Source organism: Dendropsophus ebraccatus, chromosome 2 (genome assembly GCF_027789765.1).
Source record: "Dendropsophus ebraccatus isolate aDenEbr1 chromosome 2, aDenEbr1.pat, whole genome shotgun sequence".
In the NCBI taxonomy this organism is placed as follows: domain Eukaryota; kingdom Metazoa; phylum Chordata; class Amphibia; order Anura; family Hylidae; genus Dendropsophus; species Dendropsophus ebraccatus.
The window spans coordinates 92,074,355-92,100,783 of record NC_091455.1 but is presented as its reverse complement, the minus strand read 5'-3'; the positions used below and the strand labels follow the sequence as shown (position 1 = coordinate 92,100,783).

The 26,429-nt window shown below is 42.2% G+C and overlaps 1 protein-coding gene across 8 annotated transcripts in view; it reads right to left on the bottom strand.

The window, feature by feature from the left end:
* Window positions 1–26,429, bottom strand: part of ATXN1 (ataxin 1) — a 292,957-nt gene that overhangs the window by 199,951 nt on the left and 66,577 nt on the right. Inside the window, exon 1 of one of the 8 annotated variants that reach the window (XM_069957986.1) lies at window positions 18,961–19,027. The exons of the other annotated variants lie outside the window; for them this stretch is intronic. The gene's annotated coding sequence lies outside the window, so the exon portion shown is untranslated. Of the gene's footprint in view, window positions 1–18,960; window positions 19,028–26,429 lie in introns of those variants that run through there. 8 annotated transcript variants of the gene reach the window in all.

Sequence of the window (26,429 nt, the reverse complement as noted above, 5' to 3'; positions counted from 1 at the left end):
TACGCAATTGCGTATTTTTGAAGTGTGAAGCTACATGCGTTTTTCGCACAGGTTGTTAACAACTGATGCTTTGCTAACAACAAGCTTCACGCAATTATGGCGACAATGATAGGACAACACGTTCTGCCCAGCCAATTGCGTATTTTAACGCAATTGCGTATTTTAACACAGAACAATTGTATAAAGCCAACCTGCGTTTTGCCTGCTTATTTTTAAGACTGATTCACGCAGCAAATAGAACGTGCCGAGAGCCGCCGAAGCAAGCAGGAGCGGGGACCTGGTAATGTATATTCTGCCCGCCCCCCCTGCAGCCCCGATGGCCCCCGTCCGCATGATCGCCCCCCGCACCCACCAGCCGTACGATCGCCCCCCGCACCCCCCGGCCGTACGATCGCCCCCCACAGCCCCCTGCAGCCCCGATTGCCCCCCGCAGCCCCCGGCCGCATGATCGCCCCCCGCAGCCCCCGGCCGCACGATCGCCCCCCGCAGCCCCCGGCCGCACGATCGCCCCCCGCAGCCCCCGGCCGCACGATCGCCCCCTGCAGCCCCCGGCCGCACGATCGCCCCCCGCAGCCCGTGCGGCCGGGGGGCGATCGTGCGGCCAGGGGGTGCGGGGGGGGCGATCATGCGGCCGGGGGCTGCGGGGGGCGATCATGCAGCCGGGGGCTGCGGGGGGCGATCATGCGGCCGGGGGCTGCGGGGGGGCGATCGGGGCTGCAGGGGGCTGCGGGGGGCGTTCGTACGGCCAGGGGGTGCGGGGGGCGATCATGCGGCCGGGGGGTGCGGGGGGCGATCATGCGGCCGGGGGCGATCGGGGCTGCAGGGGGGGCGGGCAGGATATACATTACCAGGTCCCCGCTCCTGCTTGCTTCGGCGGCTCCCAGCACGTTCTGCCCAGCCAATCAGTGCGCTGCCCTGCCGCAGCGCACTGATTTGCCGGGCGGGCCGTGAAGACACCGGGAGCCCCGAAGCAAGCAGGAACGGGGACCCGGTAATGTATAATGTTCGGCGGCTAGGGGGTTAATGGGGAGGGCTGCAGACAAAATCGCAGCAGGGATGTACATCTCTGCTGCGAGTTTCTCTGCTAATGAAAGTATTGGGCTGGGATCTGCAGCGAGTCTCGCTGCAAAAACGCAGCAAGGAGACTCGCTGCAGATCCGGCAAGTGGGTTTGTACCCTTAAAGAGACTCTGTCAGTAGGTTTATGTTGTCCTATCTCAGGGTGGCATAAAGTAGTGGTAGGGAAGCTGTACAGAATGATGTATCACTTACATTGGTCTGTGCAGATGATCCAGAGATATCCTCCTAAATAACGTGGACAATACTGTAAGTCTCCATTATGTGGATGAGTCCTCATTATTCATGAGAACCAGAAAAACTCCGCCCACCAGCTGCTGATTGGCAGTTATCCATCCATGCTGTGTAAAGACAGTCACCTGTCAATCAGCAGTAAGAAAAGTTTCAGAATATTTTTTTAATTAGAAATGTTACATATAGAGCATTCAAAATGAAGCAAACACAAATCGAGATTCATTAGCAACTGATACACTCAATTAGGCTATTCCCATTATTAGGCTATGTTCACACACCATCATAATGATGGCCGTTTTTAGTGGATGACTATGATTTACCAGCAAATAATGGCCGTTATTTCAAAACAACGGCCATTGCCTTCAAAATAATAGCCATTATTTGCTGTTTAATGACAGTCATCGACTAAAAACGGACATCATTATGATGGTGTTTGAGTAGTGAGATAGATTCCCATTATTAGGCTATGTTCACACACCATCATAATGATGACTGTTTTTAGTGGATGACCGTCATTAAAGAGCAAATAATAGCTATTATTTTGAAGGCAATGGCCGTTGTTTTGAAGTAACGGCCATTATTTGCTGGTAAATCATGGTCATCCACTAAAAACGCCATCATTATGATGGTGTGTGAACATAGCCTAATGGGAAAGCCTAATGCAGTTTATCAATTGCTAATGAATCTCGATTTGTGTTTGCTTTATTTTGTATGCTCTATATGTAACATTTCTAATTAAAAAAGCATTCTGGAATTTTTCTTATTTGCTCCATCCCCAATCCCCCAATTCCATTATTTTTCTCCATATACATGTTCCTAAAGTTTTCCCAGTATCCAAGATAATTGTTTTTTTTTTTTAACTGGTGTGGAATAGAATTACTGCCCATGCACTTATATTGACTCACATATTGACTCACATTTCATTTCTGGTATAATTGATTTTCTTCTAGGATAAAAGATGAGAAGCACTTACACAAGGCTTAAGTGATCTCTCTAAGGACATATTGACCTCAAACTTTCTATAAGTCTTTTTTCCCTCTAATCTGTGGATGTAGTGTATTCCAGGAATTTGGTACTAAATTAGATACATTCACAGAGATGAAAATGAAATTAGAAGTATAAATCCGCAGTTCTGCCTCTTTGTGTCAGCAGTACCTTTTCTTTCCAACACTGAGATGTACACACCTGTGTGTTACTGAGTAAACAAGGATGGCCTTGGAGATTGCTGTCATGTGGTGATGGTTTGCTGCTTGCTGTGATGCTGCTGTTATTTGTTTTATTAATGCTCACATAGCATCTTGAAATCTCAGTAGCATCAGTAGCCCCTTCTCCCCCCCTACGTACCGTCTATAGGAGTTCACCATAAAAATCCCCAGCCCAGTGCAGTACAAGTCAATTTGGAATTTACGCACGCAATGTTCCGCTGCGGATCCGCTTTACTCCCGAGGAATTGACATGTCAATTCTTTGGGCGGATTCCGCTAGAGAAATGCCATAGAAGTTATTGGGGCTTTGAATTTTCTGCTTTCTGCTGAAATTCCACACCAATTACACATGAATTATGTGCCAACTCCAGAAGAGACAATTTTTCTCAGGAAAATGTCCTCTTCAATTCCTTGCCTATTTCTCAGTATGAACATACCCTTAGGGTAGCTTCACATGTATCGGATTCGCAGCGGATTTCACACTGCGAGTTTGCAGCAAAATCCTCTGTGGATCCTGGTAGTGTGAAGGTCTATAGGGGTTACATATCCGCAGCGGAATTTTCATTCTACTGCGGATATGTAATCCGGCCCCTTTAACCCCCGCAGCCCCGGCCAGCAGCATACATTATCTGCTCAGCGCCACGGCTGTGTGTGAGGCTCCTGGCTTCCCATCAGCCAATCAGTGCTGCGTGCGCTGATTGGCTGACGGGGAGCGAGGGGAGACGGGGGCTGCGGGGGGTTAAAGGGGCAGTGAAACGAAAATTCCGCTGCAGATTTGTAAGGCTGGGTTCACACTGCGTTTTTGCAATCCGTTTTTTTCATTCGTTTTTTTGCAAAAAAAACGGATGAAAAACGGATTGCAAAAAACGGATGCATTTGTGTGCATGCGTTTTGATCCGTTTTTCCATTAACTTCCATTATAAAAAAAAAACAGATCAAAACGGATCTTTTTTTTTTTGACGGACACAAAAACATTGCTGACACTATTTTTTTGTCCGTAAAAAAAAAAACAGATCCATTAAACAGATTGCAAAAACGCAGTGTGAACCCACCCTAACCTCATAGACCTTCCCACTACCAGGATCCGCAGCAGATTTCGCTGCAAATTTGCAGAGTGAAAGCCGCTGCGGATCCGGTACGTGTGAAGCTATCCTAATAAACATACCCTAATAGCTGATGCCCCGCCGACAGCTGAATACAGCAAGGGCTGCACGGACATCACTGACGATGTGTGTGCGGCCCTGCTGCACATTTCTCAAGCTGTGTAATAGGCTCAGGAAGCAAGCAGTGATCTAGCAGATCAGTGATCATTTACAGTGCGGGGCTGGGCTGTGTAATTTGGCCCTAAGAATACCGTTTACTTTATTGTTAGAGATTAGAGATCTCTTCATGGCAACAGTAGTCTGGTCTCTTTTATATAGGACATACAACAGCTAATAAGTACTGGAAGACTTGATATTTTTTAAGAAAAAAATTTCTTTTTAAAAAGAAAATGACAAAATTCTGACACTTTCTGGAACCAGTTGATTTAAAAGAAAACATTTTTGGTGAACTACCCCTTTAACTACATACGATGATGACGGTAGGAGTCATAGTATAGTAAGCTGTGGTTGTAATGTAACAGTGATATAATAGTGTTAACAATTTCTTGAGGCACGTAGGAGACTCAAAACGGCCTAAAAAATGTGTACGCATCACAATAGTACCTGAGAAAGAGGAACTTGTGAATGTTTCCTAATAACACGCTGTAGTGACTAAGAAGGAGTAAAGGTTATATTAATGTAAAATCAGTACACAAAGCCTGCTTAACACAAGTACACACCAAGTACTATACTTTTACATTCAGCAAATGACTGTTGGACTTTGCTTCTACTCCTGCCCTAGTTCTATCTTGCTACAGCCACAGGCCAACTCTATCTGCCAGCTGGGCATAGACCTTGCATTTGTGTCTGCAGTCCTCAATGTTCTCACAGTAATATCTATGGGCATCATTATAACATTGCAGATGCTTGTTCTGGGAGGAAAATAGGATCACAATGTTAGTTATCTGTTTACCCTCTTCCCCCAAAATGAGCAGCAGGGTCCTCCCTAATGTCGAGAAATCACATGGAACCTCTTCCAATTATGTGATTGAATTATAACATGGCATTTTAACACATATAAAACTGTGTAACTGTTTTCTCTCTTGCATTTTTGTTTTTTACTGAAACTAATGGGAGAAGACACCATTAACACCAGAGAATAAAATGTGTTTCTAACATATTGCATCACCAGCTCAATGACACACAGTGCACTCTCTCTGTGTGAATGGTATTGCATACATAATTCATGATTAAATTACACATGATTTCAGGCCAACGCATTATGAGGTACATATATATATATATATATATATATATATATATATATATATATATATAATCATGCAACAAACTCCTCACAGGTACCCCTTTAGTCTAATGCCGTGTAAAGCTTTGTAAAGGGGTCATACTGTCCCCTGCAGGATTGTACACTTTTGTAAATAGTTGTATTTGATTTTTAGGGTATGGTCACATAGGAGGATTTTCTGTCTAGATGTTTGGATGGGATGGAAGATACACAGGCTTGTATGAAGCTGTATGCAGCCAAGAGGGAGTTTATTATTGGGAAGCTGCTTTGGAAGGCATATCACTTTCATTGCAGAGCAGATGTCAGCTAGGCTATTGACTACTGCTACTACTACTATTCTGGAGTTTTAGGCCCAGTGATGACAGTCTTATGGTGCGTTTACACAGAGAGATTTATCTGACAGATTTTTGAAGCCAAAGTCAGGAATGGATCTGAAAATAGGAGAAATCACAGTTTTTCCTTTATGACCTGTTCTCTGTTCATAGTCCGTTCCTGGCTTTGGCTTCAAAAATCTGTCAGATATATCGGTCTGTGAAAACACACCCTTAGAAATAGTGGGATAGGCCAGTATTCAGAAAGAGGTGTGGTGATGTGGCATCCCTTAAAATGGAAAAAGTATACTACAAGCACCCCCATACCCCCCCCCCCCAACCGGAGAGAGGCCTCGCAGCGGAGGGGGAGGATGATAACCTTCCAGTCTTTGGGTTCTGTATTACAGATCGTTCACACACAAGTTTGTAATAAAGCTATGTGAAAAACAGCCTGACAGATAATCTTTGGTATTAGATTGCCTAATGGTACACAGAGAGATTTATCTGACAGATTTTGGAAGCCAAAGCCAGGAACAGACTATAAACAAAGAGCAGGTCATAAAGGAAAGACTGAGATTTCTCCTTTTTAAAATCCATTCCTGGTTTTGGCTTCCAAAATCTGTCAGATTAATCTCTCTGTGTACAGTAAACCCAGCATAAGGGTCCATTTACACAGAAAGATTATCTGACAGATTATCTGCCAAAGATTTGAAGCCAAAGCCAGAAACAGACTATAAACAGAGATCAGGTCATAAAGGAAAGCCTGAGATTTCTCCTCTTTTTAAATCCATTCCTGGCTTTGGTTTTCAAATCTTTGGCAGATAATCTGTCAGATAATCTTTCTGTGTAAATGGACCCTAATTCTTATAACAAATGCAAATAAAGTCAACTTAAAAGTAACTTAAAGGGGTTATCTAGAAATAGAAAAAGATAGTCGCTTTCTTCCAGAAACAGCTCTTCTGTTGTTATGGCTTGTGTCTGGTATTGCAGCTTACTTCCATTGAAGTGAATGGAGCCGAGTTGTAATTCTACACGCAACTTCGCATTGTCTTTGTAAGAAATCGGCTATATTTTTCTAGTACTGGATAACCCCCGTTATACAGACTGTCCCACAAAAAACATTTATCACCTAAGCAAAAGATAAGTGACACGTGCCTGTGTGCTGTGGTCCTAACGTTGGGACCGCCATAATTCACCAGAACAGTGCTTACTACCACCCCTTCTCCCTTCACTGCAGTCAGGAGTAGTACGAAAGGAGCCACTTAATGCATCCATAGGGATGACAGCACCGCACCGCTCATGCTTAACCACCATTGTAATTACTTACAGTATATAAAATATATTCAGAATTCGATTTGTTGCTGTGTCACTGTTTGCTGTAAAGGCAATAAAGATCATCACATTATTATGCTTAAAGATTCCTTTCCCTTGCAATTGCATAACTCTGTCATACTGGATCTGACATGAATTTCTGTTTTGCATCTAACCATTACTTGCTGCATTATCTATATTGTTAGCAGGTTTTACATTTGTACAATTGCCAAATGACTGGTAAGCATCTGGGTGCTGTAAGCTGTGGCCCTCTGCTGGAGACCAACATGCTCCTCATGTCTCATAGCTTTCATGGGCAAGAAAGCCGGTAATAGAAACTACAAAACAAGTTGTAAAGATGTTTTATTGCTATTATTATTATTATTATTCTCCTCATTGTAGTTGTTTTTATTATTCCAATCCTATTCATCATGTCATACAATAAGGTCACTGCATTCATTTCCTGAAAGCACAAAAATGACAGGCGGAATCCAACAAGTTGCTATGGGCAACGCCTCCTCTGTTTCCTTGCACTGTAGCAGTCTTCCATGTAATGTTCAATTCTATTGTTACGGCTGTGCACGCACATTTGGATGTCATTTCAGCACATAGTGGGCTGGCTACCAACATGATCATAATGAAATCAAAAAGCAGTTTAAATAAATGTAACCCAAGCATACGGAACCCATTTGGTAATCGGGGTTAGCTTAGCATCACTATATGAGCAGAAATGAGCTGTGGCGTACAAGGCTAGGAACTGCATGCTTAACAGTAAAGGTCGAATGGATATCCTGACATGGTGAAGGTGCTGTTTATGAATCTACAGTACATTACTTGAAAGTCAATAACTTTGTTGACTTGGGGCATAAACAGGAGAAGATGTACTGGATTATCGATCTATCTGACATCATAAAGAAGACCTGATTATCTTCTGCTGCTTTAGGTCTGGATGTTCTATGCCCCAAACACAACGAAGAGCAAACTATGCATCTTCCCTTTTCTGAAACAAAATCCACAAGCTAAACAGCTCTATTACAACATCATTCACTAGAAGTAGTAATGCGGCTGTACAGAAATAATGCTGGGATCAGAATTTATTGTAAGAACCGAGGAGGAAGCTCCTTTATATAGTCTGGCTCAATATTTATAAATGACATTAAGTCTGCGTTTGGCAGGTCATAAAAGGGGCTTGGTCAGAGCCTTAGACCCTAATACTTTAATGCTCTGCTGACTGTTTAGAGAACCAGATGTATGAAGTATTCTGCATTGTACTGAGCGATAGGTTAAAATTTATTAACCACACGGATGTAGCTATAAAGGGTCACCAGAACACACTCACTGACTTTGGGTGGGATGCCTAATTTTCTAAAGTGTATGGTGGCATCCTGACTCCACCCTGACAGATGATTGTTTTCTGAGAGATATGCAGCCACCTGAGTATGACTATTCAGTCAACATCTATGTTAGATGTGTGGCCATCTTATTAGATATATGGGTAGCTGTTTAACCTGGGCCTGGTGCCTTTATGGGGTTATCCAGGCTTAAAAAATGGTTGCTTTCTTTTAAAAAACAGCACCTCTTGTCCTCAGTTTTGGTGTACTTTCGCAGCTCAGTTCCATTAAAGTGAATTGCAAGTGAGATGAATTGCAATACCATACACAACCTGAAGAAAGGGGTAGTGCTGTTTTTGCAAGACAGTTGCTGTGTTTTTTAATCTTGGATAACCCCTTTAACCCCTTAAGGTCAAAGCCAATTTTCGCTTTTGCACTTTTGCTTTTCCCACTTTATGTTTAAAAGGCCATAGCGCTTGCATTTTTTCACCTAGAGACCCACATGAGCCCTTATTTTTTGCGAAACCAATTGTACTTTGCAGTGACAGGCATTATTTTCCATAACATATGCTGCGAAACTGGAAAAAAATCATTTGCGCTGTCAAATTGAAAAAAAAAAAGAATTTGTTTTGATTTCGGGGAGTTTTGCATTTACGCCGTTCGCCCTATGGTAAAACTGACTTGTTATATATGTTCCTCAAGTCGTTAAGATTACAACGATATGTAACATGTATAACTTTTATATTATCTGATGGCCTGTAAAAAATTCAAACCATTGTTAACAAATATATGTTCCTTAAAATCGCTCTATTCCCAGGCTTATAGCGCTTTTATCCTTTGGTCTATGGGGCTGTGTCAGGTGTCATTTTTTGCACCATGATGCGTTCTTTCTATCGGTACCTTGATTGCGCATATGCAACTTTTTGATCGCTTTTTATTAAATTTTTTCCTGGATTTGATGCGACCAAATATGTGCAATTTTGCACTTTGGAATTTTATTGCACTGACGCCGTTTACCGTGCGAGATCAGGAATGTGATAAATTAATAGTTCGGGCGATTACGTGCGCGGCGATACCAAATATGTTTATTTATTTGTTTATTTATATATATATATAAAATGGTAAAAGGGGGGTGATTTGGACTTTTATTAGGGGAGGGAATTTTTTATTAATAAAAACACTTTTTTACTTTTTTTTTTTTTACATAAACTAGAAGTCCCCCTGGGGGACTTGTATATACACCGCACTGATCTCTCATAAAGATCAATGCTGTGTATATACACAGCAAATATCGATCAGATCGGTGATAGATTGCTATGGCCTGCTGCAGGCCACAGCAATCTATTGCGGAGCCGGGGTCAGCGTCATTCCGACGCTGAGGCCCGGCACGGGCAGAAGAACGCCCCACTAGACACCAGGGATGCACGGATCAAAGCCTCTAAGTGCAGCTGTCAGGTTTGACAGCTGCACTTAGAGGCTTAATTAGGCGGCATGGCAACGGGACCCACGCTGGCTAATAGAGGAACTGCCCGGCTGCACATGTCAGCCGGGATCAGCGCCGTTCAGAGCGGGGTCCCAGCGGGACCCCGCTCTGAACACCCCCGCGGCACCATGACGTATCAGATACGTCATGGGTCGAAAAGGGGTTAAGGGTTAAATAAGCCTACATACCTTACAAGACGACACCAGTGTTATAAATGCCATGTTCGATGGGAAATCCTTTTACACATTTGCACTGTGTGCCATGAGTTTAATTTTATGCCTCTGATTCACCAGGTTCGACTATCCCAGTGATTTATAATGAATCACATCTTGGCAAGTAAATGGAATGGGGAATTTAAGATTTGCTCATCCATACAGATGGTTCAGTCAATTTGCTATGTATGATATTCAGGGTGATTAAGAACATTTCTGTCAATAGTCTGTTGGTAACTATTGGGTTTTGCAAAAAGCCAATTTTAGGTTGCCCTCACACATCCATTTTGTGTGGCATTTTTCAGGCCTGCAAAAACAATGCCAGAAAAACTATCACTGTGTTTTTTTCCATGCATTTGTGTTTTTTTCTAGCATTTTCTCCAGGGTTTTTGACTTTACATGTGAATTATCTTTTTTGTGGTTTAGGCATTTTTGTGTCGTAAACTTTTTTTTTCCCTCTGCCATCACATGAACTATTTGCTGGACCACAAAAGGTGACAAAAAAAGCAGAAAAAAAACGTCATACACAGAGCAATGGTGTTCTTAAGACAACCAGAACAATCCCATTGAAGTGTATAGGGCAAAAATGCCACAGTTTGCCAAAAAAAACACCATACTCTCAACCTGCTGCAATTCGGAAAAAAATGCCTCCAAAACGCCAGGGAGAAGAAAAACACAACACAAAAAAAAGCTATGTGTATAAACTTCTATTGACCTAAAGCTAACATCTGGCCACTGGAGTTTTTGAAAAAAAAAAATTAAAAATGCCATGGCGTTTTTATTGGTGTTTTTCCAAGATTTTAAGGAAGTGTGAAACCACCCTAAGGGTAGCTTCACACGTACCGACTCGCAGCGTTAATAACGCTCCAAGTCAGCTAGGTCCTGGCAGATCACTTTCTCTACATAATACATGGCCGGGCGGGAGAGCAGTACGCCGGGACCCCGTGCAGCAAGGACAGGTAATGTATACAGAGCGGGAGCGGGAGCCGGGCGACAACAAAAGGGGTTAAGCGGCTGGCAAAATTACATACACGCAGTGGTCTTTCAGACCGCTGCGTGTATGTAGTGAAAGTGATCTGCCAGGACCTAGCCGTTAATAACGCTGCGAGTCGGTACGTGTAAAGCTACCCTAAAGCTGGACACAGAGGACACTCTTCAGACAATATTGGCTCACCTGATAAACACAGAAGCATTGTGTATCTAAGCAAAAGTGTGGTAAATTTTTGTATGAAGCATATTTCAGATATATTTATAACCCATTTACCTGGTACATCATGGAGTCCTTAAGGGGGTACCGAGAGGGCTCACGGCGTCTGATAGCAGCCGGGGACCATGGCTATTAGAGATCCTCTGTGCCGGCTAATTAATTAGTTAAATGCCGTTGTCAAAACTGACAAACAACTGATAAAAAGTACAGATTACAACACAAAAAAATGACCCCTTCGATATCCCCATAGAACAAAAAAAAAAACAAAACGTAAGTATCATAGTAGAGCAATTTTTTGTTTTTATTTTAATAAGTTAGAATTTTTTAGAAGCAGTAAAATAAAGCTAAAGTTACATATATTGGCTATCATTGTAAAAATCGTACTGACTTGAGGAACATACAGTATATGACATGTAAGTTTTACAACAGGCAGATTGGCATAAACCTAATAAAAAAAAAAAAATACTAGTAATCTTTAAGGAGTTAACATTCTTTTCTAATCTAGTTGTAAAGTGATATTACAGTGCCTGGTTGTAAATATTATTTTAAAGCATCTTGCATTCAGGCATTTGTAACATGGGTATTCTATTCTACGAAGAGACGGAGACAAACTGTCCAGTATGTAACAGAAAAGCTGGAAGACGTAACATAAGCAATGGAAGCAGAATATGAAATGCCTAAATGGAAATGTGCAACCTGCAAGGCAAGTATATCCTTGGGCTTTTATTATAAACTCAGGGTTACACAGATTGGCACAGAAATCCCATTCACAGATGTTTCTAGTAGAGACATTAACAGTAGTTATTGTGGCTTAGACCTAAACCTGTAAATCACTTTCACAGAGTGCACACTGAAAATATGCTGCACCATGCCCTCTATTCAACAAGGAAAGCCTTTCCTGCAATACAAAGACTTTCCTGTTGATATGTGGAATGTTTTGTTGTTGGAAACATTAAGGAGAGAAAATATGAGCAACCAAATAAGTTGTTTTAGAAGTAAAAGCTAGATTCTGCCCAGAGTTATGGGATTTTCTACACTGAGCCTATACTGAGTATTAGTAATAGTATGGTCTTCTAAACTGCTTACAATTACGTAACAGGGTCTTTTCACTTAATTCATGTCATCTGTAAATGATCCGTATACGGGATATCAAAAGCTATGAAGTAATTGAGTAATCAGGTCAATAAGCTTTACGATCTCCCAAACTTCTTATAATGTCTTCAGACATAACTGCTATAGAGGTAGGGCATAGCAGCTCTATAGCATTCACTATGAGCAGGATAAAGCACACAACAACACCATTCCCAACCATTGACAATGCTTTGGGGGGAGCCAGATCCCCTCACACATTTTTGTCCAATGATCAGAAGTGCTGATACTCTCATTGAAGGGTTTTAAGTTTTTGATATGGAAGGCTGGTTGACCAAGGCCATGCACTAGCTACTGGGCCTAAATTCTTTACTCTATGCCCTATATAATGCCTTTTGCTTTAAAGGGGTTATCCAGCGCTACAAAAACATGGCCGCTTTTCCCCCTCTCTTGTCTCCAGTTCAGGCCAGGTTTGCAATTAAGCTCCATTCACTTCAATGGAACTGAGTTTGAAACCCCACCCAATCTGAAGACAAGAGAGGGGAAAAGTGGCCATGTTTTTGTAGCACTGGATAACCCCTTTAGGTCAATTTCATACAACCTGAACATATCCCACAATCAAGTATGCATGATGGAATTGCAGTATATCAATCTTTAGATAAGTAACACTGCATTACAATGTCTCTATAATGAATATCATATTATTATGTATAGTAGCTACCTGTTTGAAAACTCATCATTTACGGTTTGACACTGACACGACTAATCCTATTGTTGGTTATGGTTATATGTTTTTTGTGGTGAAAGATAAGATAAAATAACACAAAGGAAGGGTAGAATCAGATCACAGTTTCATCACTGGTCGTGTAATTCTGCAGCTTTCCATTATGTTCATAACAATGACAACATGAAATATGTCCCTCAAAATATATTCCCCATGCTCCCTTATAAATATAGCAACAGTAGTCACTGTGCAAGTTCCAAGTAGACTGAAAAAAAAACCTTTCATGCTACGTGCAGTTATATAGTACCCAGCAGAACCACTGAAACATGCCCGTATATTCATACCTGTCCATCAGCTTCTCCAAGATAGATACGTATAATTATATAAAAAGTATAACTTTTAGCTCCATGGCCCCAGAGCCGAATCTCTAACAGGGCCTTCCACAAACCTTCCAATGTCATTGTTTTTGTTACTGATACCAGGGTACAACTATCTCCCTGTGTAATAGAGCCAGCGATCAACAGAGGAGCGGGCAAACGCTTGCTCATGCTGGCTGCACATTTCTCTGTAACAAGACATGCGCGGCCGATGGCTGAATAAAGCAAAGGGCTGCACGGATATCACTAGCAGTGTGTATGCAGCCCTATCTGTACAATTATAAAGCCATGCAATAAGCTCAGTAAGTGAGTGCCGATCTAGCAGATTGGCACACGCTTACAGTATGGGTCAGGCCATCTTACATCTTACATGGCGTTTTGTGGGAAGCCAAATGCTGCTGTATGTCAATGGGCAATGTCACATGAGAAATATTTAGACGTGTCCTAGAGACATATCCACAGTTGAGCAGTCAGAGTCTGTGGGGGGCATACATTTATTAACACGCGCACTCGGCGTACACCACAAAAAAGTGCCAGATTTGACCCTTCTCCGTGGTGTATGCCAGCCGTATCCCCCGCTCACCTAATGGGCGGGCAGGGGGCACAACAAAGCAGAAAGGGGGCGTGGTATCCTGCCAATCCTGATTTTTTAAAAAGGTTGGGTACTTTATAGTAAAATAGGTCAGTGTACAGTATTAGTAACTGTACTCACTGCATATACTGAAAGCAGCTCCCTGTGTACCTCATTAGACTCCCCTTCACCAGGCTGTGCTGTCCTGCTTTGTGGTGGAGGATCTCACATGGAGGAGCATGTGACCATGCTCCGCCCCCCAGTGTCCACCACTGAGCCCACATTAGCCTATGGAGGACACTGGGGATGGGGTATTGTCACATCCTTCCCCATGTTGGCCATCTTATGGACAGAAACACCACACACCACAAAGCATCTCAGCCCAGCCTAAATGAGGGGAGTCTTATTTTAGCTCTATGAGTTAGCTACAGGGGGCCCGCTGGCCTCCCTTGCCACTTCCTGCCTCTCTGTTCTCCCGAATCAGCTGTGATAATGGTGATTCGGGAGAACTGCTTTGTGATCCTGGAGGCAGCCTAACGCTGCAGTGTGGGGTCCTGATTCCTCCCCATCACTTGTTTCCTGCTCCTTTCTGCTGTCCCTGAGCAGGGAGGAGGGGAAGGGGCGGGAGAGCATGGTCCGGCACCCGGAAGAAGAGGAGGGAAGCGGAGGGAGGCATGGAGCTGCTGAGAAAGTGAAGTTTCCTCACAATAAGTAAGTGTCTGTGCTGTGTGTGTGTGTGTGTGTGTGTCTGGCTGCCTGTCTGTGGATGTAAATATGCAGCGTGCAAGTGTATGTGTATAAAGTGTGTTTCTGTATGTAATGTGCTCAGTATGTGTATTGTGTGTGCATGTGTGTGTGTCTGTCTGTATATTAGAACTGTGGATGTAAATATGCAGTGTGCAAGTGTATGTGTATAAAGTGTGTTTCTGTATGTAATGTGCTCAGTATGTGTATTGTGTGTGTGTCTCTCTCTCTCTGTCTGTCTGTGTATATGATGTGTATATGATGCATGTACAGTGTGTGTGTATATGATGTATGTGTATGCATGTACAGTGTGTGTGTATATGATGTATGTGTATGCATGTACAGTGTGTGTATATGATGTATGTGTATGGTGTCTGTATCCATGTACAGTATGTGTGTATATGGTGTATGCCTGCACAGTATATATGTATACAATGTATGTGTATGGTGTGTGTGTATGTATGTACAGTATGTGTGTAGATGTGAGCCTCAGAGAAGAGCAGGAACCTGGACAAGTTATCCCTAGATCTACAACCTCCATCATGCCCTGCTGACAATTCATGATGAGAGTTGTAGATTTGCACCATGTGGCTCTCCAGATTGCAGCACTACAATCTCCATCATGTACTACAGGCAGCTTATAATGGAAGTTGTAGTTTTGCAGTCTTCTGTTTTTTTCAGGTTGCAGCACTACAACCTCCATCATGTCCTACTGGCAGCACATGATGGGAGTTGTATTTTGTATTCTTCTGTCTCTCCAGGTTGCGGCACTACAACCTCATAATCTCCTGCTAAAAGTTCATGATGGGAGTTGTAGTTTTGCAACATGTGGTCCTCCAGGTTGCAGTACTACAACCTCATCATGGCCTGCTAGCAGTTTGTGATGGGACTTGTAGTTTTTCAGCTGGAGAGTCAAAGATTGGTACACAATGATGAGAGAATGACGCAGTACAATCCATTAGTTATAGGGGGGAGGCAGTGGTACAGTACATGAGGGGGGAGGAAATGGTACAGTACATGAGGGGGAGGCAGTGACAGTTCAGTAAGACACGGTGGCACATTAGAGGGCGTCATCAACGGATATAACCTATTTTGTCCTCTGACTGCGCTCATCCGATAGGTACAGGGGGGGCCAAGCTAAACTTTTGCACCACGCCTTTTAGAGACAATTGTTACTGCCCTTTGCACCTGCATTTTCTGGGGCCTTTGTGTAGTATCAGTCATGCCATACATCAAGTGACATGACAAATAATCTTGTAAGGCCTTTCACTGTCAATGAGAAATCCTAAAGGCCACTACCTGTGATGACATATGGCTGCTGTCATACAGTTATCCATCTCTCTTCCCACCTTGCTTCTAGTAATGATGTTGCCTTGCTGCTTTCTGTCTAGAGAGCCCAGTGTTTTATGTGCAAGAATTATGGATGCCAGAGGCAAGGTCAGAATATTTAAGCAGGTTAAATTGGTCTTTGTGGATTGGGGGGGAGGAAATATCCGGGTTAGGTTAGGAAATGGGGATAAAACTGAATAACCCACTAATAAAGTTCACTATCACCTAAGCTTCCATAGTTTTCTTGTTCCCTTTAGATCCTTATGAGGCCTCATTCTCAATCAGATTTTTTATGCGCTGTCATTACGGACATAGCTATGCCTTTCACAGACTCAAGAGATGTATTAAGTGAACAAAAGCATAAAACATCAAGGGTGTACGGGAGACATTTAAGGTTATAAGACAATGGGGAGGCAGACTGAATAGCAAACAGTGTGTGGGAAGGGCAAATATCACTTTAAGAGCACATTCTTTCATTATTTTCAGAGAATTACTCAATTTTCAGCTGCTTTGAAAAACTGCTTGAGGTAAACCCATGTCATAGCTATTATTCCAAGAGAAAAGCAGTAAGCACATTTGTGCTTGTAAATGTAGAAGAAATGCCAACTCTTTTTACATAAGCCCATACGTAATGTATATGTGAGCACTCTTAGTATAACAAATATACCGTACGGGTTGCTTAATAATATAGGTCTGCACCACACAACATCTGGCCCTCGCGCACTGCCAACATCATGCAAATGTACACAGCAGTGAATACTTCTTTCTTTCGTAGAGTGACAAATGAGTGACTTTTCATAATAGCTCGACAATGCAAGGAACTGAGGCGTGACTCACAAGAGAACACAATTCACGAAGAACCCTCTAGGAATGTGTAGCTTGCAATGTGTGACCAAAAGGCGTGCAAGATTATATGGAAATACACAAGGCCAAAAGAAAAAAAACACTGCTTTAACTTATATTAGACAAGTAGTTTTTAAAATGATCTGCATTGAACCAATGCAAAGGCATGTAAGAAAGAAAGCAAATAATGAACAGGAATCTAGATCGAGCTGAACAGAATAGAAAAAAATTTGAGGGGATTTTTTGTAGTAGGCTTATCAACATAGAATAACTTACTTATAAGGGGCGATAATCCAACTAGTATGATGTGCCACCTACCACTTCATTTGATTGTAAGCTCCTGGGCACTAATGTACTTTTGCTGGATTAAAATGCATCAAATTGATTAATACATGTGGTGGATCTTTTGTGTTAAACACTGGTTGGCAATAGGTCTCTGAGTCATTGAGGTGGTCCCTAAAATTTCTTCCCACCCAACTGGCCTTTACTGATAGACTTCTCCCTATACCCAGATAGGGAGAAATGTATCAATCCAGACTGGCAAGGCAAACAGAAGCCAACAGGGACTGTGTAGTGATTCGGAACCCTGTTATCAGCCAGTTTAAAAAGTATAAGTTTCTAAAACACTGCAAAGTTTTATCACAAGTGATTCATGCAATATTAAAATAAAGGTTAACATCTTCAGCATTACTGGACCAAATAAAAGATTCCATAGATATCGGGACACAACAAACGCTCCTGCCATGATTCTAACTGCCATGCATCCTTAATCATAGGAAACAAGATGGTAGTACAACAGTCACACAGCAGCCTGGTAATTTCCAAGGCACATGAGAAACATGTGGCAACTAGTTCAGATTTGGCTTCAGCTCTAACTAAGGCTGGGTTCACATCATGATTCGTACCTCTGAGACATGGATACACTGGCAAAATCTGCGGCATTGCTAACCATGTTTGTGTCATTAAATTCAATGGGCCCATGTCAATCCAAGCACAGATATGCCAGCAAATAAAATAAATCCTGCAACTGATAGCCTGACGGTGGAGCTATGGGGGATTAGACCCCCCTGTGGCTTTCATGCCACAATCAATTGGATAACAAAAATGAATGCAAATAGCGGAAATGCTGTCTGTGGAATACTAAGATATTAAACTGGGTTCATATTAGTTTCCTCACCTTTAGAGAGTCAGCATGGTTTGGAGCTTTCAGTTTTAGGAGTGTACATATGTTCTTGTACACCGATGTCAGTCCTAAAACAACTTCAGCAAGGTACTGTAATCTGTTGTGCAGTTTCCTATTATGCCTAATTACCTCCTTCTTTAACCCCCCCCCCTAATACTAAGCAATGCACCTCTAGGAAAAATAGTACCGTATATTACAAAGGGGAAAGGTATTAACTCCACAGCTACCTGAGTCCTTTAGAACAGTGCTTCTCAAACTATTTCTACTGGAGCCTCACTCAACAGACCAAGGCAATGCCTGGGCCTCACCAGACTGACCAAAAGTGTGCCTGGGCCTCATCATCTGTGGTGAAAGTCCATTTAAAAGCTGAAAATAATGCTAGGGCTACCTTTCACCCATCTCCCAAGCTCTAGATCGGGGATGGGGAACCTTCGGCCCTCCTGCTGTTGCAAAACTACAATTCACATCATGCCTGGACAACCAAGTGAAAACTGGCTCCTCAGCTGGGCCTCACCAACAACTATCGGGCGCCTCACTGGTGAGGCCCGCCTCACAGTTTGAGAAGCAATGCTTTAGAAGATGCTTTTGGGAACCATACACATTGTACTCACATTATTGCTATCAATGTAACAGGTTAGAGAGAATTCCTGATTAAATTGGAGGTGTACCCTGGAACACAGCTAAGTGCTCCACAAATAAATCCTTGTTTTCATACATAAGATTACTTTGATGAGACGGGCTTTGTTGAGGTGACTAAAGCTATTGAGGATTTCTTCTCTGTCTGAAGCTACTTGTTGTCCTTAAATTCTACTTGTTACCTGGGACTATGAAAATATGTCAGTACTTGTCACACCCCATTCACAATGCTGTTACAGTACAATAGTACAAATAAAAATTACACCGAAACATTGGGTAAAACTGCCAGTAAAAAGACTTGGAGATACTGGTGGAAAATGAACTGAATTTTAGCGACCAGTGCCAGGCAGCTGCTGCTAAGGCAAATAAAAATCATTACTTTTGGGTCTCTGGGCTTATGAAGGGTATAGCGAAACTAGAGTGGGTGCAGAGGACAAGGTTTCACAATCATTACAGATGGTGATATTTTTTCTATACAGCAGGTACATATAAATGCAAAACACACTTAACATCCATCAGTATTAAAATCCAAAAGGTAAATAAAAGATGCAAGCACGACTGTAAGTGCCGACACTTGTGGCTGTATGCAAAGAGTTAACAGGCACTAAAGCAGCTCATTCACACAAGGAATCATGTGTGGTTTCCCTGTTACAAACACAAGTGCTACAAACATACTTAACTAACATATCATAGGAAAATGATGTAACCTTTTCTTTTTCTAGCAGGTCTTTAACACTCCCCTGAATTCTGTCAACAGGCTTTTCTTTGAGCTTCTTCTGTTCGTCATGGATCAGAGGAGTGACAAGACCTTGGCTTCTACGACAGCCCAAGCCCAAAACATTAAAAGCGCTTATCTCCCTAGCTCCAGTCAGCTAAACTTGGCAGCAGTGTCTTCCCCGGCACATTGGTACAGGCTGTACCACTTACTCAGCATTCTGGCTGGCTGTGTACGGTAAGGAGGAGCATGGGAGCTCTGACAAGTTGACAGCTTTTCAGGTGGAGAAATTCAACGTCATTCTTCCCATATGGAAATAAAATGGAGAGGTGACTGAATATTGGATCAGCCTACGAGCCTACCTCTGCAGTCAGCGAGTAAAGATGATTTTTAATTAATGAAAAGGTGAAAACGTGAAATACCAAAATATTAAATGAAGTTTACAGTTCCGTTTCTGTATCCTGCACATTGCATTTCACTCTCCGGTCTCATACACATGGCAGAGCTGTGAGCATGGAGTCTGTATGAAGACATCCATGTGCCCTTGTACTGTATAATGTTTCTGTCTGGTACCATATTACAGTGCTTCATTATATGATTTTCAGTTCATAATATATAAATTCTATGGGAGCCCTTGGCCTTGGCTACTTACATTTAGCCAAATCGAGATATTTTTTCTTGTGATATTATTTATATATAATTTTTTTTTTCTTTTTTTCTTTTTCTTTCTTGCTTTCAGCTGCTGGAGGCGGTCAGGATGCAGAAAATAGTTGAATCGCCTGTGTTATGCAAGTTGCATAACTCCCATTGAATTTAGTGGGGGGTTCCTAAACAATGTAGCACCACAAGCTATACAGTTTCCCTGACTCCTGGCTGCTTAAAAAACTCTCTGTATAGTCTTTAGGAAATTGTTTAAAAAGCTACTTTGGCTGTTTTGGAGTTCTCAGCTACCTTTGGCAGCCAGAAACATACCATAGGGGTCTGGGAATGCCCTCAATGTCAATATAGGTGTGGGTCCTAGAGGTGTAACCCACATCCAGGGGATATTTATGATACGTGCCATAAATATCTGAGGGAAATGTAAATTTAGGTAAATGCATATGAGATGCTATTTACTGCTGTTAAACCTGGAGACTAAACATTATTTCTCTTTGTACACATTTAGCACTATACCGGTATGAGTTGTATAAATAATACAGTATCATTGTATGTGCATATATTGGAGGTATATGAGATAGGATGGAAATGCAGTGACTGTGAGATAGCTTGCAGACTACACTACACATTGCCAAGTAACAGCCATTATCTAGGGCACAATGAGTAGTTTGTCAGGAGCTAAATCTCATCTTTGAACTGATTAAATTACATGTAACTGAGCATTCTCTAGTCTATGCTGTACGTTCAGCTCAGTCTGTCCATTCTAAAGTTACTAGAAGGGCACCAATTCTAAAACTTCACACACATGCAGGGTGTATAACATTAGGAGATGGCACTATGGCACACTGCCCATATAACCCACTGACACCAGTTTACAGAAGGGAACATTTTCTCTATCCTACAGTAACTTGTACAAAATGCATTTTCTTAGTTTCCTAGGTATTTGAAGCTGTTGCACAACCATAAAGCCTGCACTCTTAGATTATAATGATACTTCATTTGGAACATAGTACATACTTTATTGCCCTGAGCAAACGGCTTTACAAATTAGACCATGGGATCATATAAAACATTCCCATGCCCTACAGTAAAAGTGCTGAGCTAGGAGCGTTATGCAGAAGTGACAAGTAATGTACCTGTCTTTACATGTATCTCACTTTTGTTACCATCGCTATGGATATTGCCAACTCACTGTACATATATATAAACTTTACTGTTCACTGTCATTTATATAGTGTTAAACTAGTGGGTGGTAAGAGTTTACATTAAGAGTTTGGGAGATACTTGGTAAGAACATTGCAAGCTGCTGTGTCTTAGGGAAATGCCATTTGCATGCATGATTAGGAGTACCAGAAGTCTGGCAAACAGCCGTTACTGTAACCAACAGGAGCCATTGGTGACATAGACTGGCATGTATTGTAATGGCTGTTATTGTGCGTCCCACAGCCCTTAGTGGTAAGAGTCAAACACATGCATGGTCACCTTTCCCATATGTCTGTGACTGGGGTGTCCAGGGTCTCTAACAAACTCAGTCTGGCCTTGGAAACACTGAATGGCTGACCACCCTAGCTATTTGCAAACTGAACAAAGAGATGTATAAAATTTAATTCATATTATTTGAAGACAAAAAATCTACTGTTGCCAATGACAATAGTAATTTGTGTAAGTTTAAAAGGAAGATAGCTTTCGAACTATTAGTGCTTCCCGATTGTCAAGTTGCCTTTTGGTGTTTGTTGAGCCGGTAGGAAAAGATCTTGCGAGGGGCCACCAGTATTAATATAACCAGAAAACTCCCATCATTCCCTGGTTGGGCAGCACTGCAGTAGCATAAAAAGCTGCAACAAGGTGTCAAAAAGGGTCACACCATAGCTTGCTGTCTTGCACTTATTTTAATGTGGAACGTCTACTACTATTTACACTTTGTTTTCATATAGAGCACTTCAGTTCTTTGGTCACAAAAGGTTCTAGAGCCGGTAAAACAAGTGTAGCAAGTCACTATGTGTCCTTTAGAAGTAAGACAAGCAACTTGTCTACACGTTATTATACATTTAGGAATCTTCTGTAGGCCTTTGTACATTTAACACATATTATAGCTGTTTTCTTCACTTTAGAGACCCATAACTCCACTCAAATATCCCAATAGCTTAAGGGTAGCATTACACGGGCCGATGAAGGCTTGATAACTGTAAACGATCGCCGATCTGCTAGATTGCCACTCGTTTACTGGGCCTATTACATGGCCCGATTATCGTTTAACAAGGGCTGCAGGCCTTGCGGCCCTTGCTTTTACTTTATACATTACCTGTCCAGGCTGCAGGGCTCCTCTTGCGGTCTTCTCCCCGGGTCCTGTGCGCTCCAGCTTTAGAGTGGCCTGTTTCAGTTCACAGGCCGCTTAGCCAATCACTGCTCTGAAGCTGGAGCGCGCGGGACCCGGGGAGAAGAAAACCGCAAAAGGAGCCCTCCAGCCTGGATAGGTAATGTAAATCGTCAGTCGCCGGCTGCGCACCGCTAGTACATGTAGCAATGCGCGGTCGGCGCCCAACAATTTTAGGTTCAAACCTATATCAACGATCAGCCGATGATCGTTGTCATCGGTTGATCGTTGTATTTATTACACAGAGCGATAATCAGCTGAATCGGGCCGATTCGGCCAATTATCATTGCCTGTAATAGTACCCTAAGTTTTAGATCCTTGTTCTCACAGTGCAGTTTTACATTTGTTTAACGCCTTACTGTCATTTAAATTAACTTTTGACATGTCACAAAGACATGCCCAAAAGTTTAGATCGTTCAGTTAGCATGCCTTCCTCCCTGGCTGGCTGCCCGATCTGACTCATTGCAGGAAACAGGCTTTATAGACTACACCTGGCTATAGCTAACGATCACAGGGGGACTCAGCACTGAGACCCTGACCACTTCTAACTTTTGACATGTTTGTGCAACATATACAGGAAAGTGCAACAGCAACTTGCAAGTGCCAGAACTTACTGCACGTACTATCTCTAGCGTACACATGATAAAAACGTGTTCTAAAGATTAAAAAAAAATTAGGTTCTTAGAAAACTATGTGATCAAAAAGAATACACCATCTCACTCCGCCAAGGTGCCCTCAGAGAGATGGTCCTACTCTAGAAATGACCTCTCTTGGGAACACATTAAGCCTACAAACTGGACATGAAGGATCCAACTAATCCCTGTTTTAAATACCCACAGGAGATGGGTGGAGTGTAAGCCAACAAGAGGTAGCCACACACTCCTGAGGTGTTGGCAGCACCTTCTGGGGGGCAGCACCAGGGAGCAGGGCGGCATAAACAACTTTGTTGTTGTTGTTGTTTTTTTTTAGTCTTCCACCTTCCGTTCAGACTTGCCAGTAAATCTGTTGTCTATTCGAGGGGGGTGAATGGTGGAATTATTCAGGTCTGGTATGGCGGTGTTATCCAGTCAAATTATGGTGGTATTGGTCAGGTCTGGTGTGGCGGTGTTATCCAGTCACAGTATGGTGGTACTGGTTAGGTCTGGTGTGGCGGTGTTATCCAGTCACAGTATGGTGGTATTGGTCAGGTCTGGTGTGGCGGTGTTATCCAGTCACAGTATGGTGGTATTGGTCAGGTCTGGTGTGGCGGTGTTATCCAGTCACAGTATGGTGGTATTAGTCAGGTCTGGTGTGGCGGTGTTGTCCAGTCACAGTATGGCGGTATTGCTCAGGTCTGGTGTGGTGGTGTTATCCAGTCACAGTATGGTGGTATTGGTCAGTTCTGGTATGGCGGTGTAATCCAGTCACAGTATTGTGGTATTGGTCAGGTCTGGTGTGGCGGTGTTGTCCAGTCACAGTATGGTGGTATTGTTCAGGTCTGGTGTGGCAGTGTTATCCAGTCACAGTATGGCGGTATTGGTCAGGTCTGATGTGGCGGTGTTAAATGTTACACCTGGAGCTATAACCTACCAACCTACCAATCCTGTGTTAAGAATTCCCTCAGACAATATGCAGACGGCTCTAATCATTGATTCAATTTATGTTTTAAGCAGTTAAAAACCATGAAAAACGAGATTCAGACAATGTTTCTACATGTAGAGAAATGCATGTGGCTGAAACCACTCTCCCTCATTCTCTCCAAGATGGGGCATCTTCAGGTTTAGAGCCTAGGGCAGCAGCTGCTGTTAATACAGCCCTGGATGTTGGAGTGCTGGCCATATTTTGCATTTTATGTCTGTGCAACATGTCAAAAGTTAATTTACTTGAAACTGACACTTTAATAACCCAAATGAGCAAAATATAAAAAATAGAAGAGCACAAAGAAAACAACTATGTCATGTCTACAAAAAGACTGCAGCAAAGAATTGCTGGCCCCATTGGCTTCAAAATGGCCTCAGATTACTGAGGTTTTCTCTACTTATTGACTTCTGTATCCTTTTAATGCACCCATATAAAATCAGAAGTAAAAAAGATCATAAGGGCCTATTCCTTGAGATATAACCTGGCCATGTGCATGAACATTTTGTTATTGGTAGTAAAGGTAAGAGTGCACTCTTATGCCCCCTTTCTTCCACAGAAATATAACATAATGATCTATATCCTACAAGAACCAATTCATTTATATCTATTCAGTCAAACAAAGCAGGTATTGTTTATGATTTTTCCCCTTTTCAGAAGCTTTCAACATATTTTACATCTGCCTTTTTCTGAAAACAATGCAATAAAGGCATATTCCATAAATATATGACTAGAGCTATGAAACTATGCAGAAGCAATTAGTAAAATCAATATATATTGTTTTTTTTTGTTTTTTTTAGAAAATACATGTTGTTGCATGGAGAGAAGCAGAGCAGCAGATTACAATGTGTGCGCTCCTCATCAACATTCTATTGAACTTGATTTGCATATTGTATTACTGCATGTGGCGCCACCAATAGCTCTTAAGTGTTATCAACCAAATTTGTGGACTTGAAGCAATTATAAGAAAGATTTGTGAAACTACTGAATAATTAAGCATGGATTTGGCTGGCTGGCACACAAGTAAATTGGCCGAAGGCCACGGGGAGCTTTGATAGACACAGTGCTAAAATGGTACATTGCTTTAAACCGAAGCACTTGAGTCTTCTCTTTTCTTACCTTCAATGATTCTCTTATGTCTATTAAATAATCATCAAACATTATTTTTAACTATTTAAAGACTGCAAATATACTTCATTACCAATGTTTGAATCTACATTTTATTGCACAGGTTTAACTATAATGATCTTATTTTTTGACTGCTTTTTACCACTTGTTTGTTATTCAAAGGTCTCATCTTGAGGTAAGTATAGAGACAAATAACATGGAAACCTTACAGTATGCACCCCTGGGGTGATCAGCTGAGAGACCAAGGTCCCATTATACCTGAAAGCTGCAGCTGGTGTCCCCTCTATCACATGTTTTGTCTGCAGTCCATAGTAAATGGTTGTCCATGCTGAAAGACTCCAAGTCAACTAGACTGACAGCGAGCCACGTTTCCTTGTGGTCTGCTTCACTCTTCACATGGTGCGGTAGGCAAGATTCCAGTGCCAGTGATGCCCAGCCGAGTCAAATGACAGCCAGGCATCCAATCATCAAGGTGTAATGGGCTGGTCAGGCTGAATGATGTGGCAGCCTATCAGGGACTCCGGGCATCAGGCCAAATACAGGTGGCCCTGCACTCTGGAGTGACATCCAGCAGAAAATTTAAATGGCATTTAATCTCCAATAGCTGCCAGTAATTGTTTGACTCATCTGCATCACTAGCATTTTCCTGCATAGTTTTTCTGAGTTTTCGGGCCCATTTGCTTGTGCTTGTTCTACTGACTACTACTCCCTGAATCGTGATTTTGTACCATGCTACTGTAGGTGTATGACCCTGCGTTGTTATAGGGTTTGTCCTATACAGTACGGTCAGCAAGATTTCTGACCTGGACTGTTGACCATTATATCCCTGACAGGCCCTGCACCTAGTTAGCATAGGGAATATCTGCTAGGTGTGAACTGTTACCTAGAGCAGATCGTCCAAGTAGAGAGGGATAGTGGGGTGGGTTTTATTTGGGGCTTACTGTAGCCCTACAGATGTGACATGTGAATTTTATTTCCTATCTTCTAGCTTTGGATTTATTTTTTATGTCATAGATGCCATACAGAGGACTCACCGTATAGTGTATCATAGAAACACACTATTGCAGCTCACCGATTCTCCTGGGAACTTTAGACGGTGCACAGGACTGCTGTTCGGCAAACAGTCATTCAGGATACATGGAAAGATGAATGTCCAGCTCCAGACTTAGTTCCCTTGCAATGCTTTATTGAAGTAAAAACAGACACCTCATAGTCCAAAGACCTGTATAGTGTACTTCCCAATACTTCTAATTTCCTACCAAGGCATGTTCCACTGTATGCTGAATTATGAAGGCATTTTCCCCTATTAGCTTCTACCTTGAATGCCTAAATATTGGCTTTACCGTATAAAAGAGACCTAGATGTGGAGTGGCCTAAAGGCCCTATTACATAGAACGATTATCAGCCATAATCGGCTGATATCTGTTGATCATTGCAGTTGTTTGTCTTTCAACATTTTGAATGACAAACGACTCTCATAGCAGCGATCTGCTGTCGTCGCTCCGCGGCAGGGAAAGAGTCAGCGAGCAGGGAAAGAGGAGCAAGGGAGCACTAACAACGCTCGTTTGCTCCTCTCTGTCGCCCCGTGTAATAGGGGCTTAAGGTATATATATGACTAAATTCATTGATTTTATCAGAATGTATTCAAACAATTCAGCTAACAAATAACTATAATTCTATGGGTT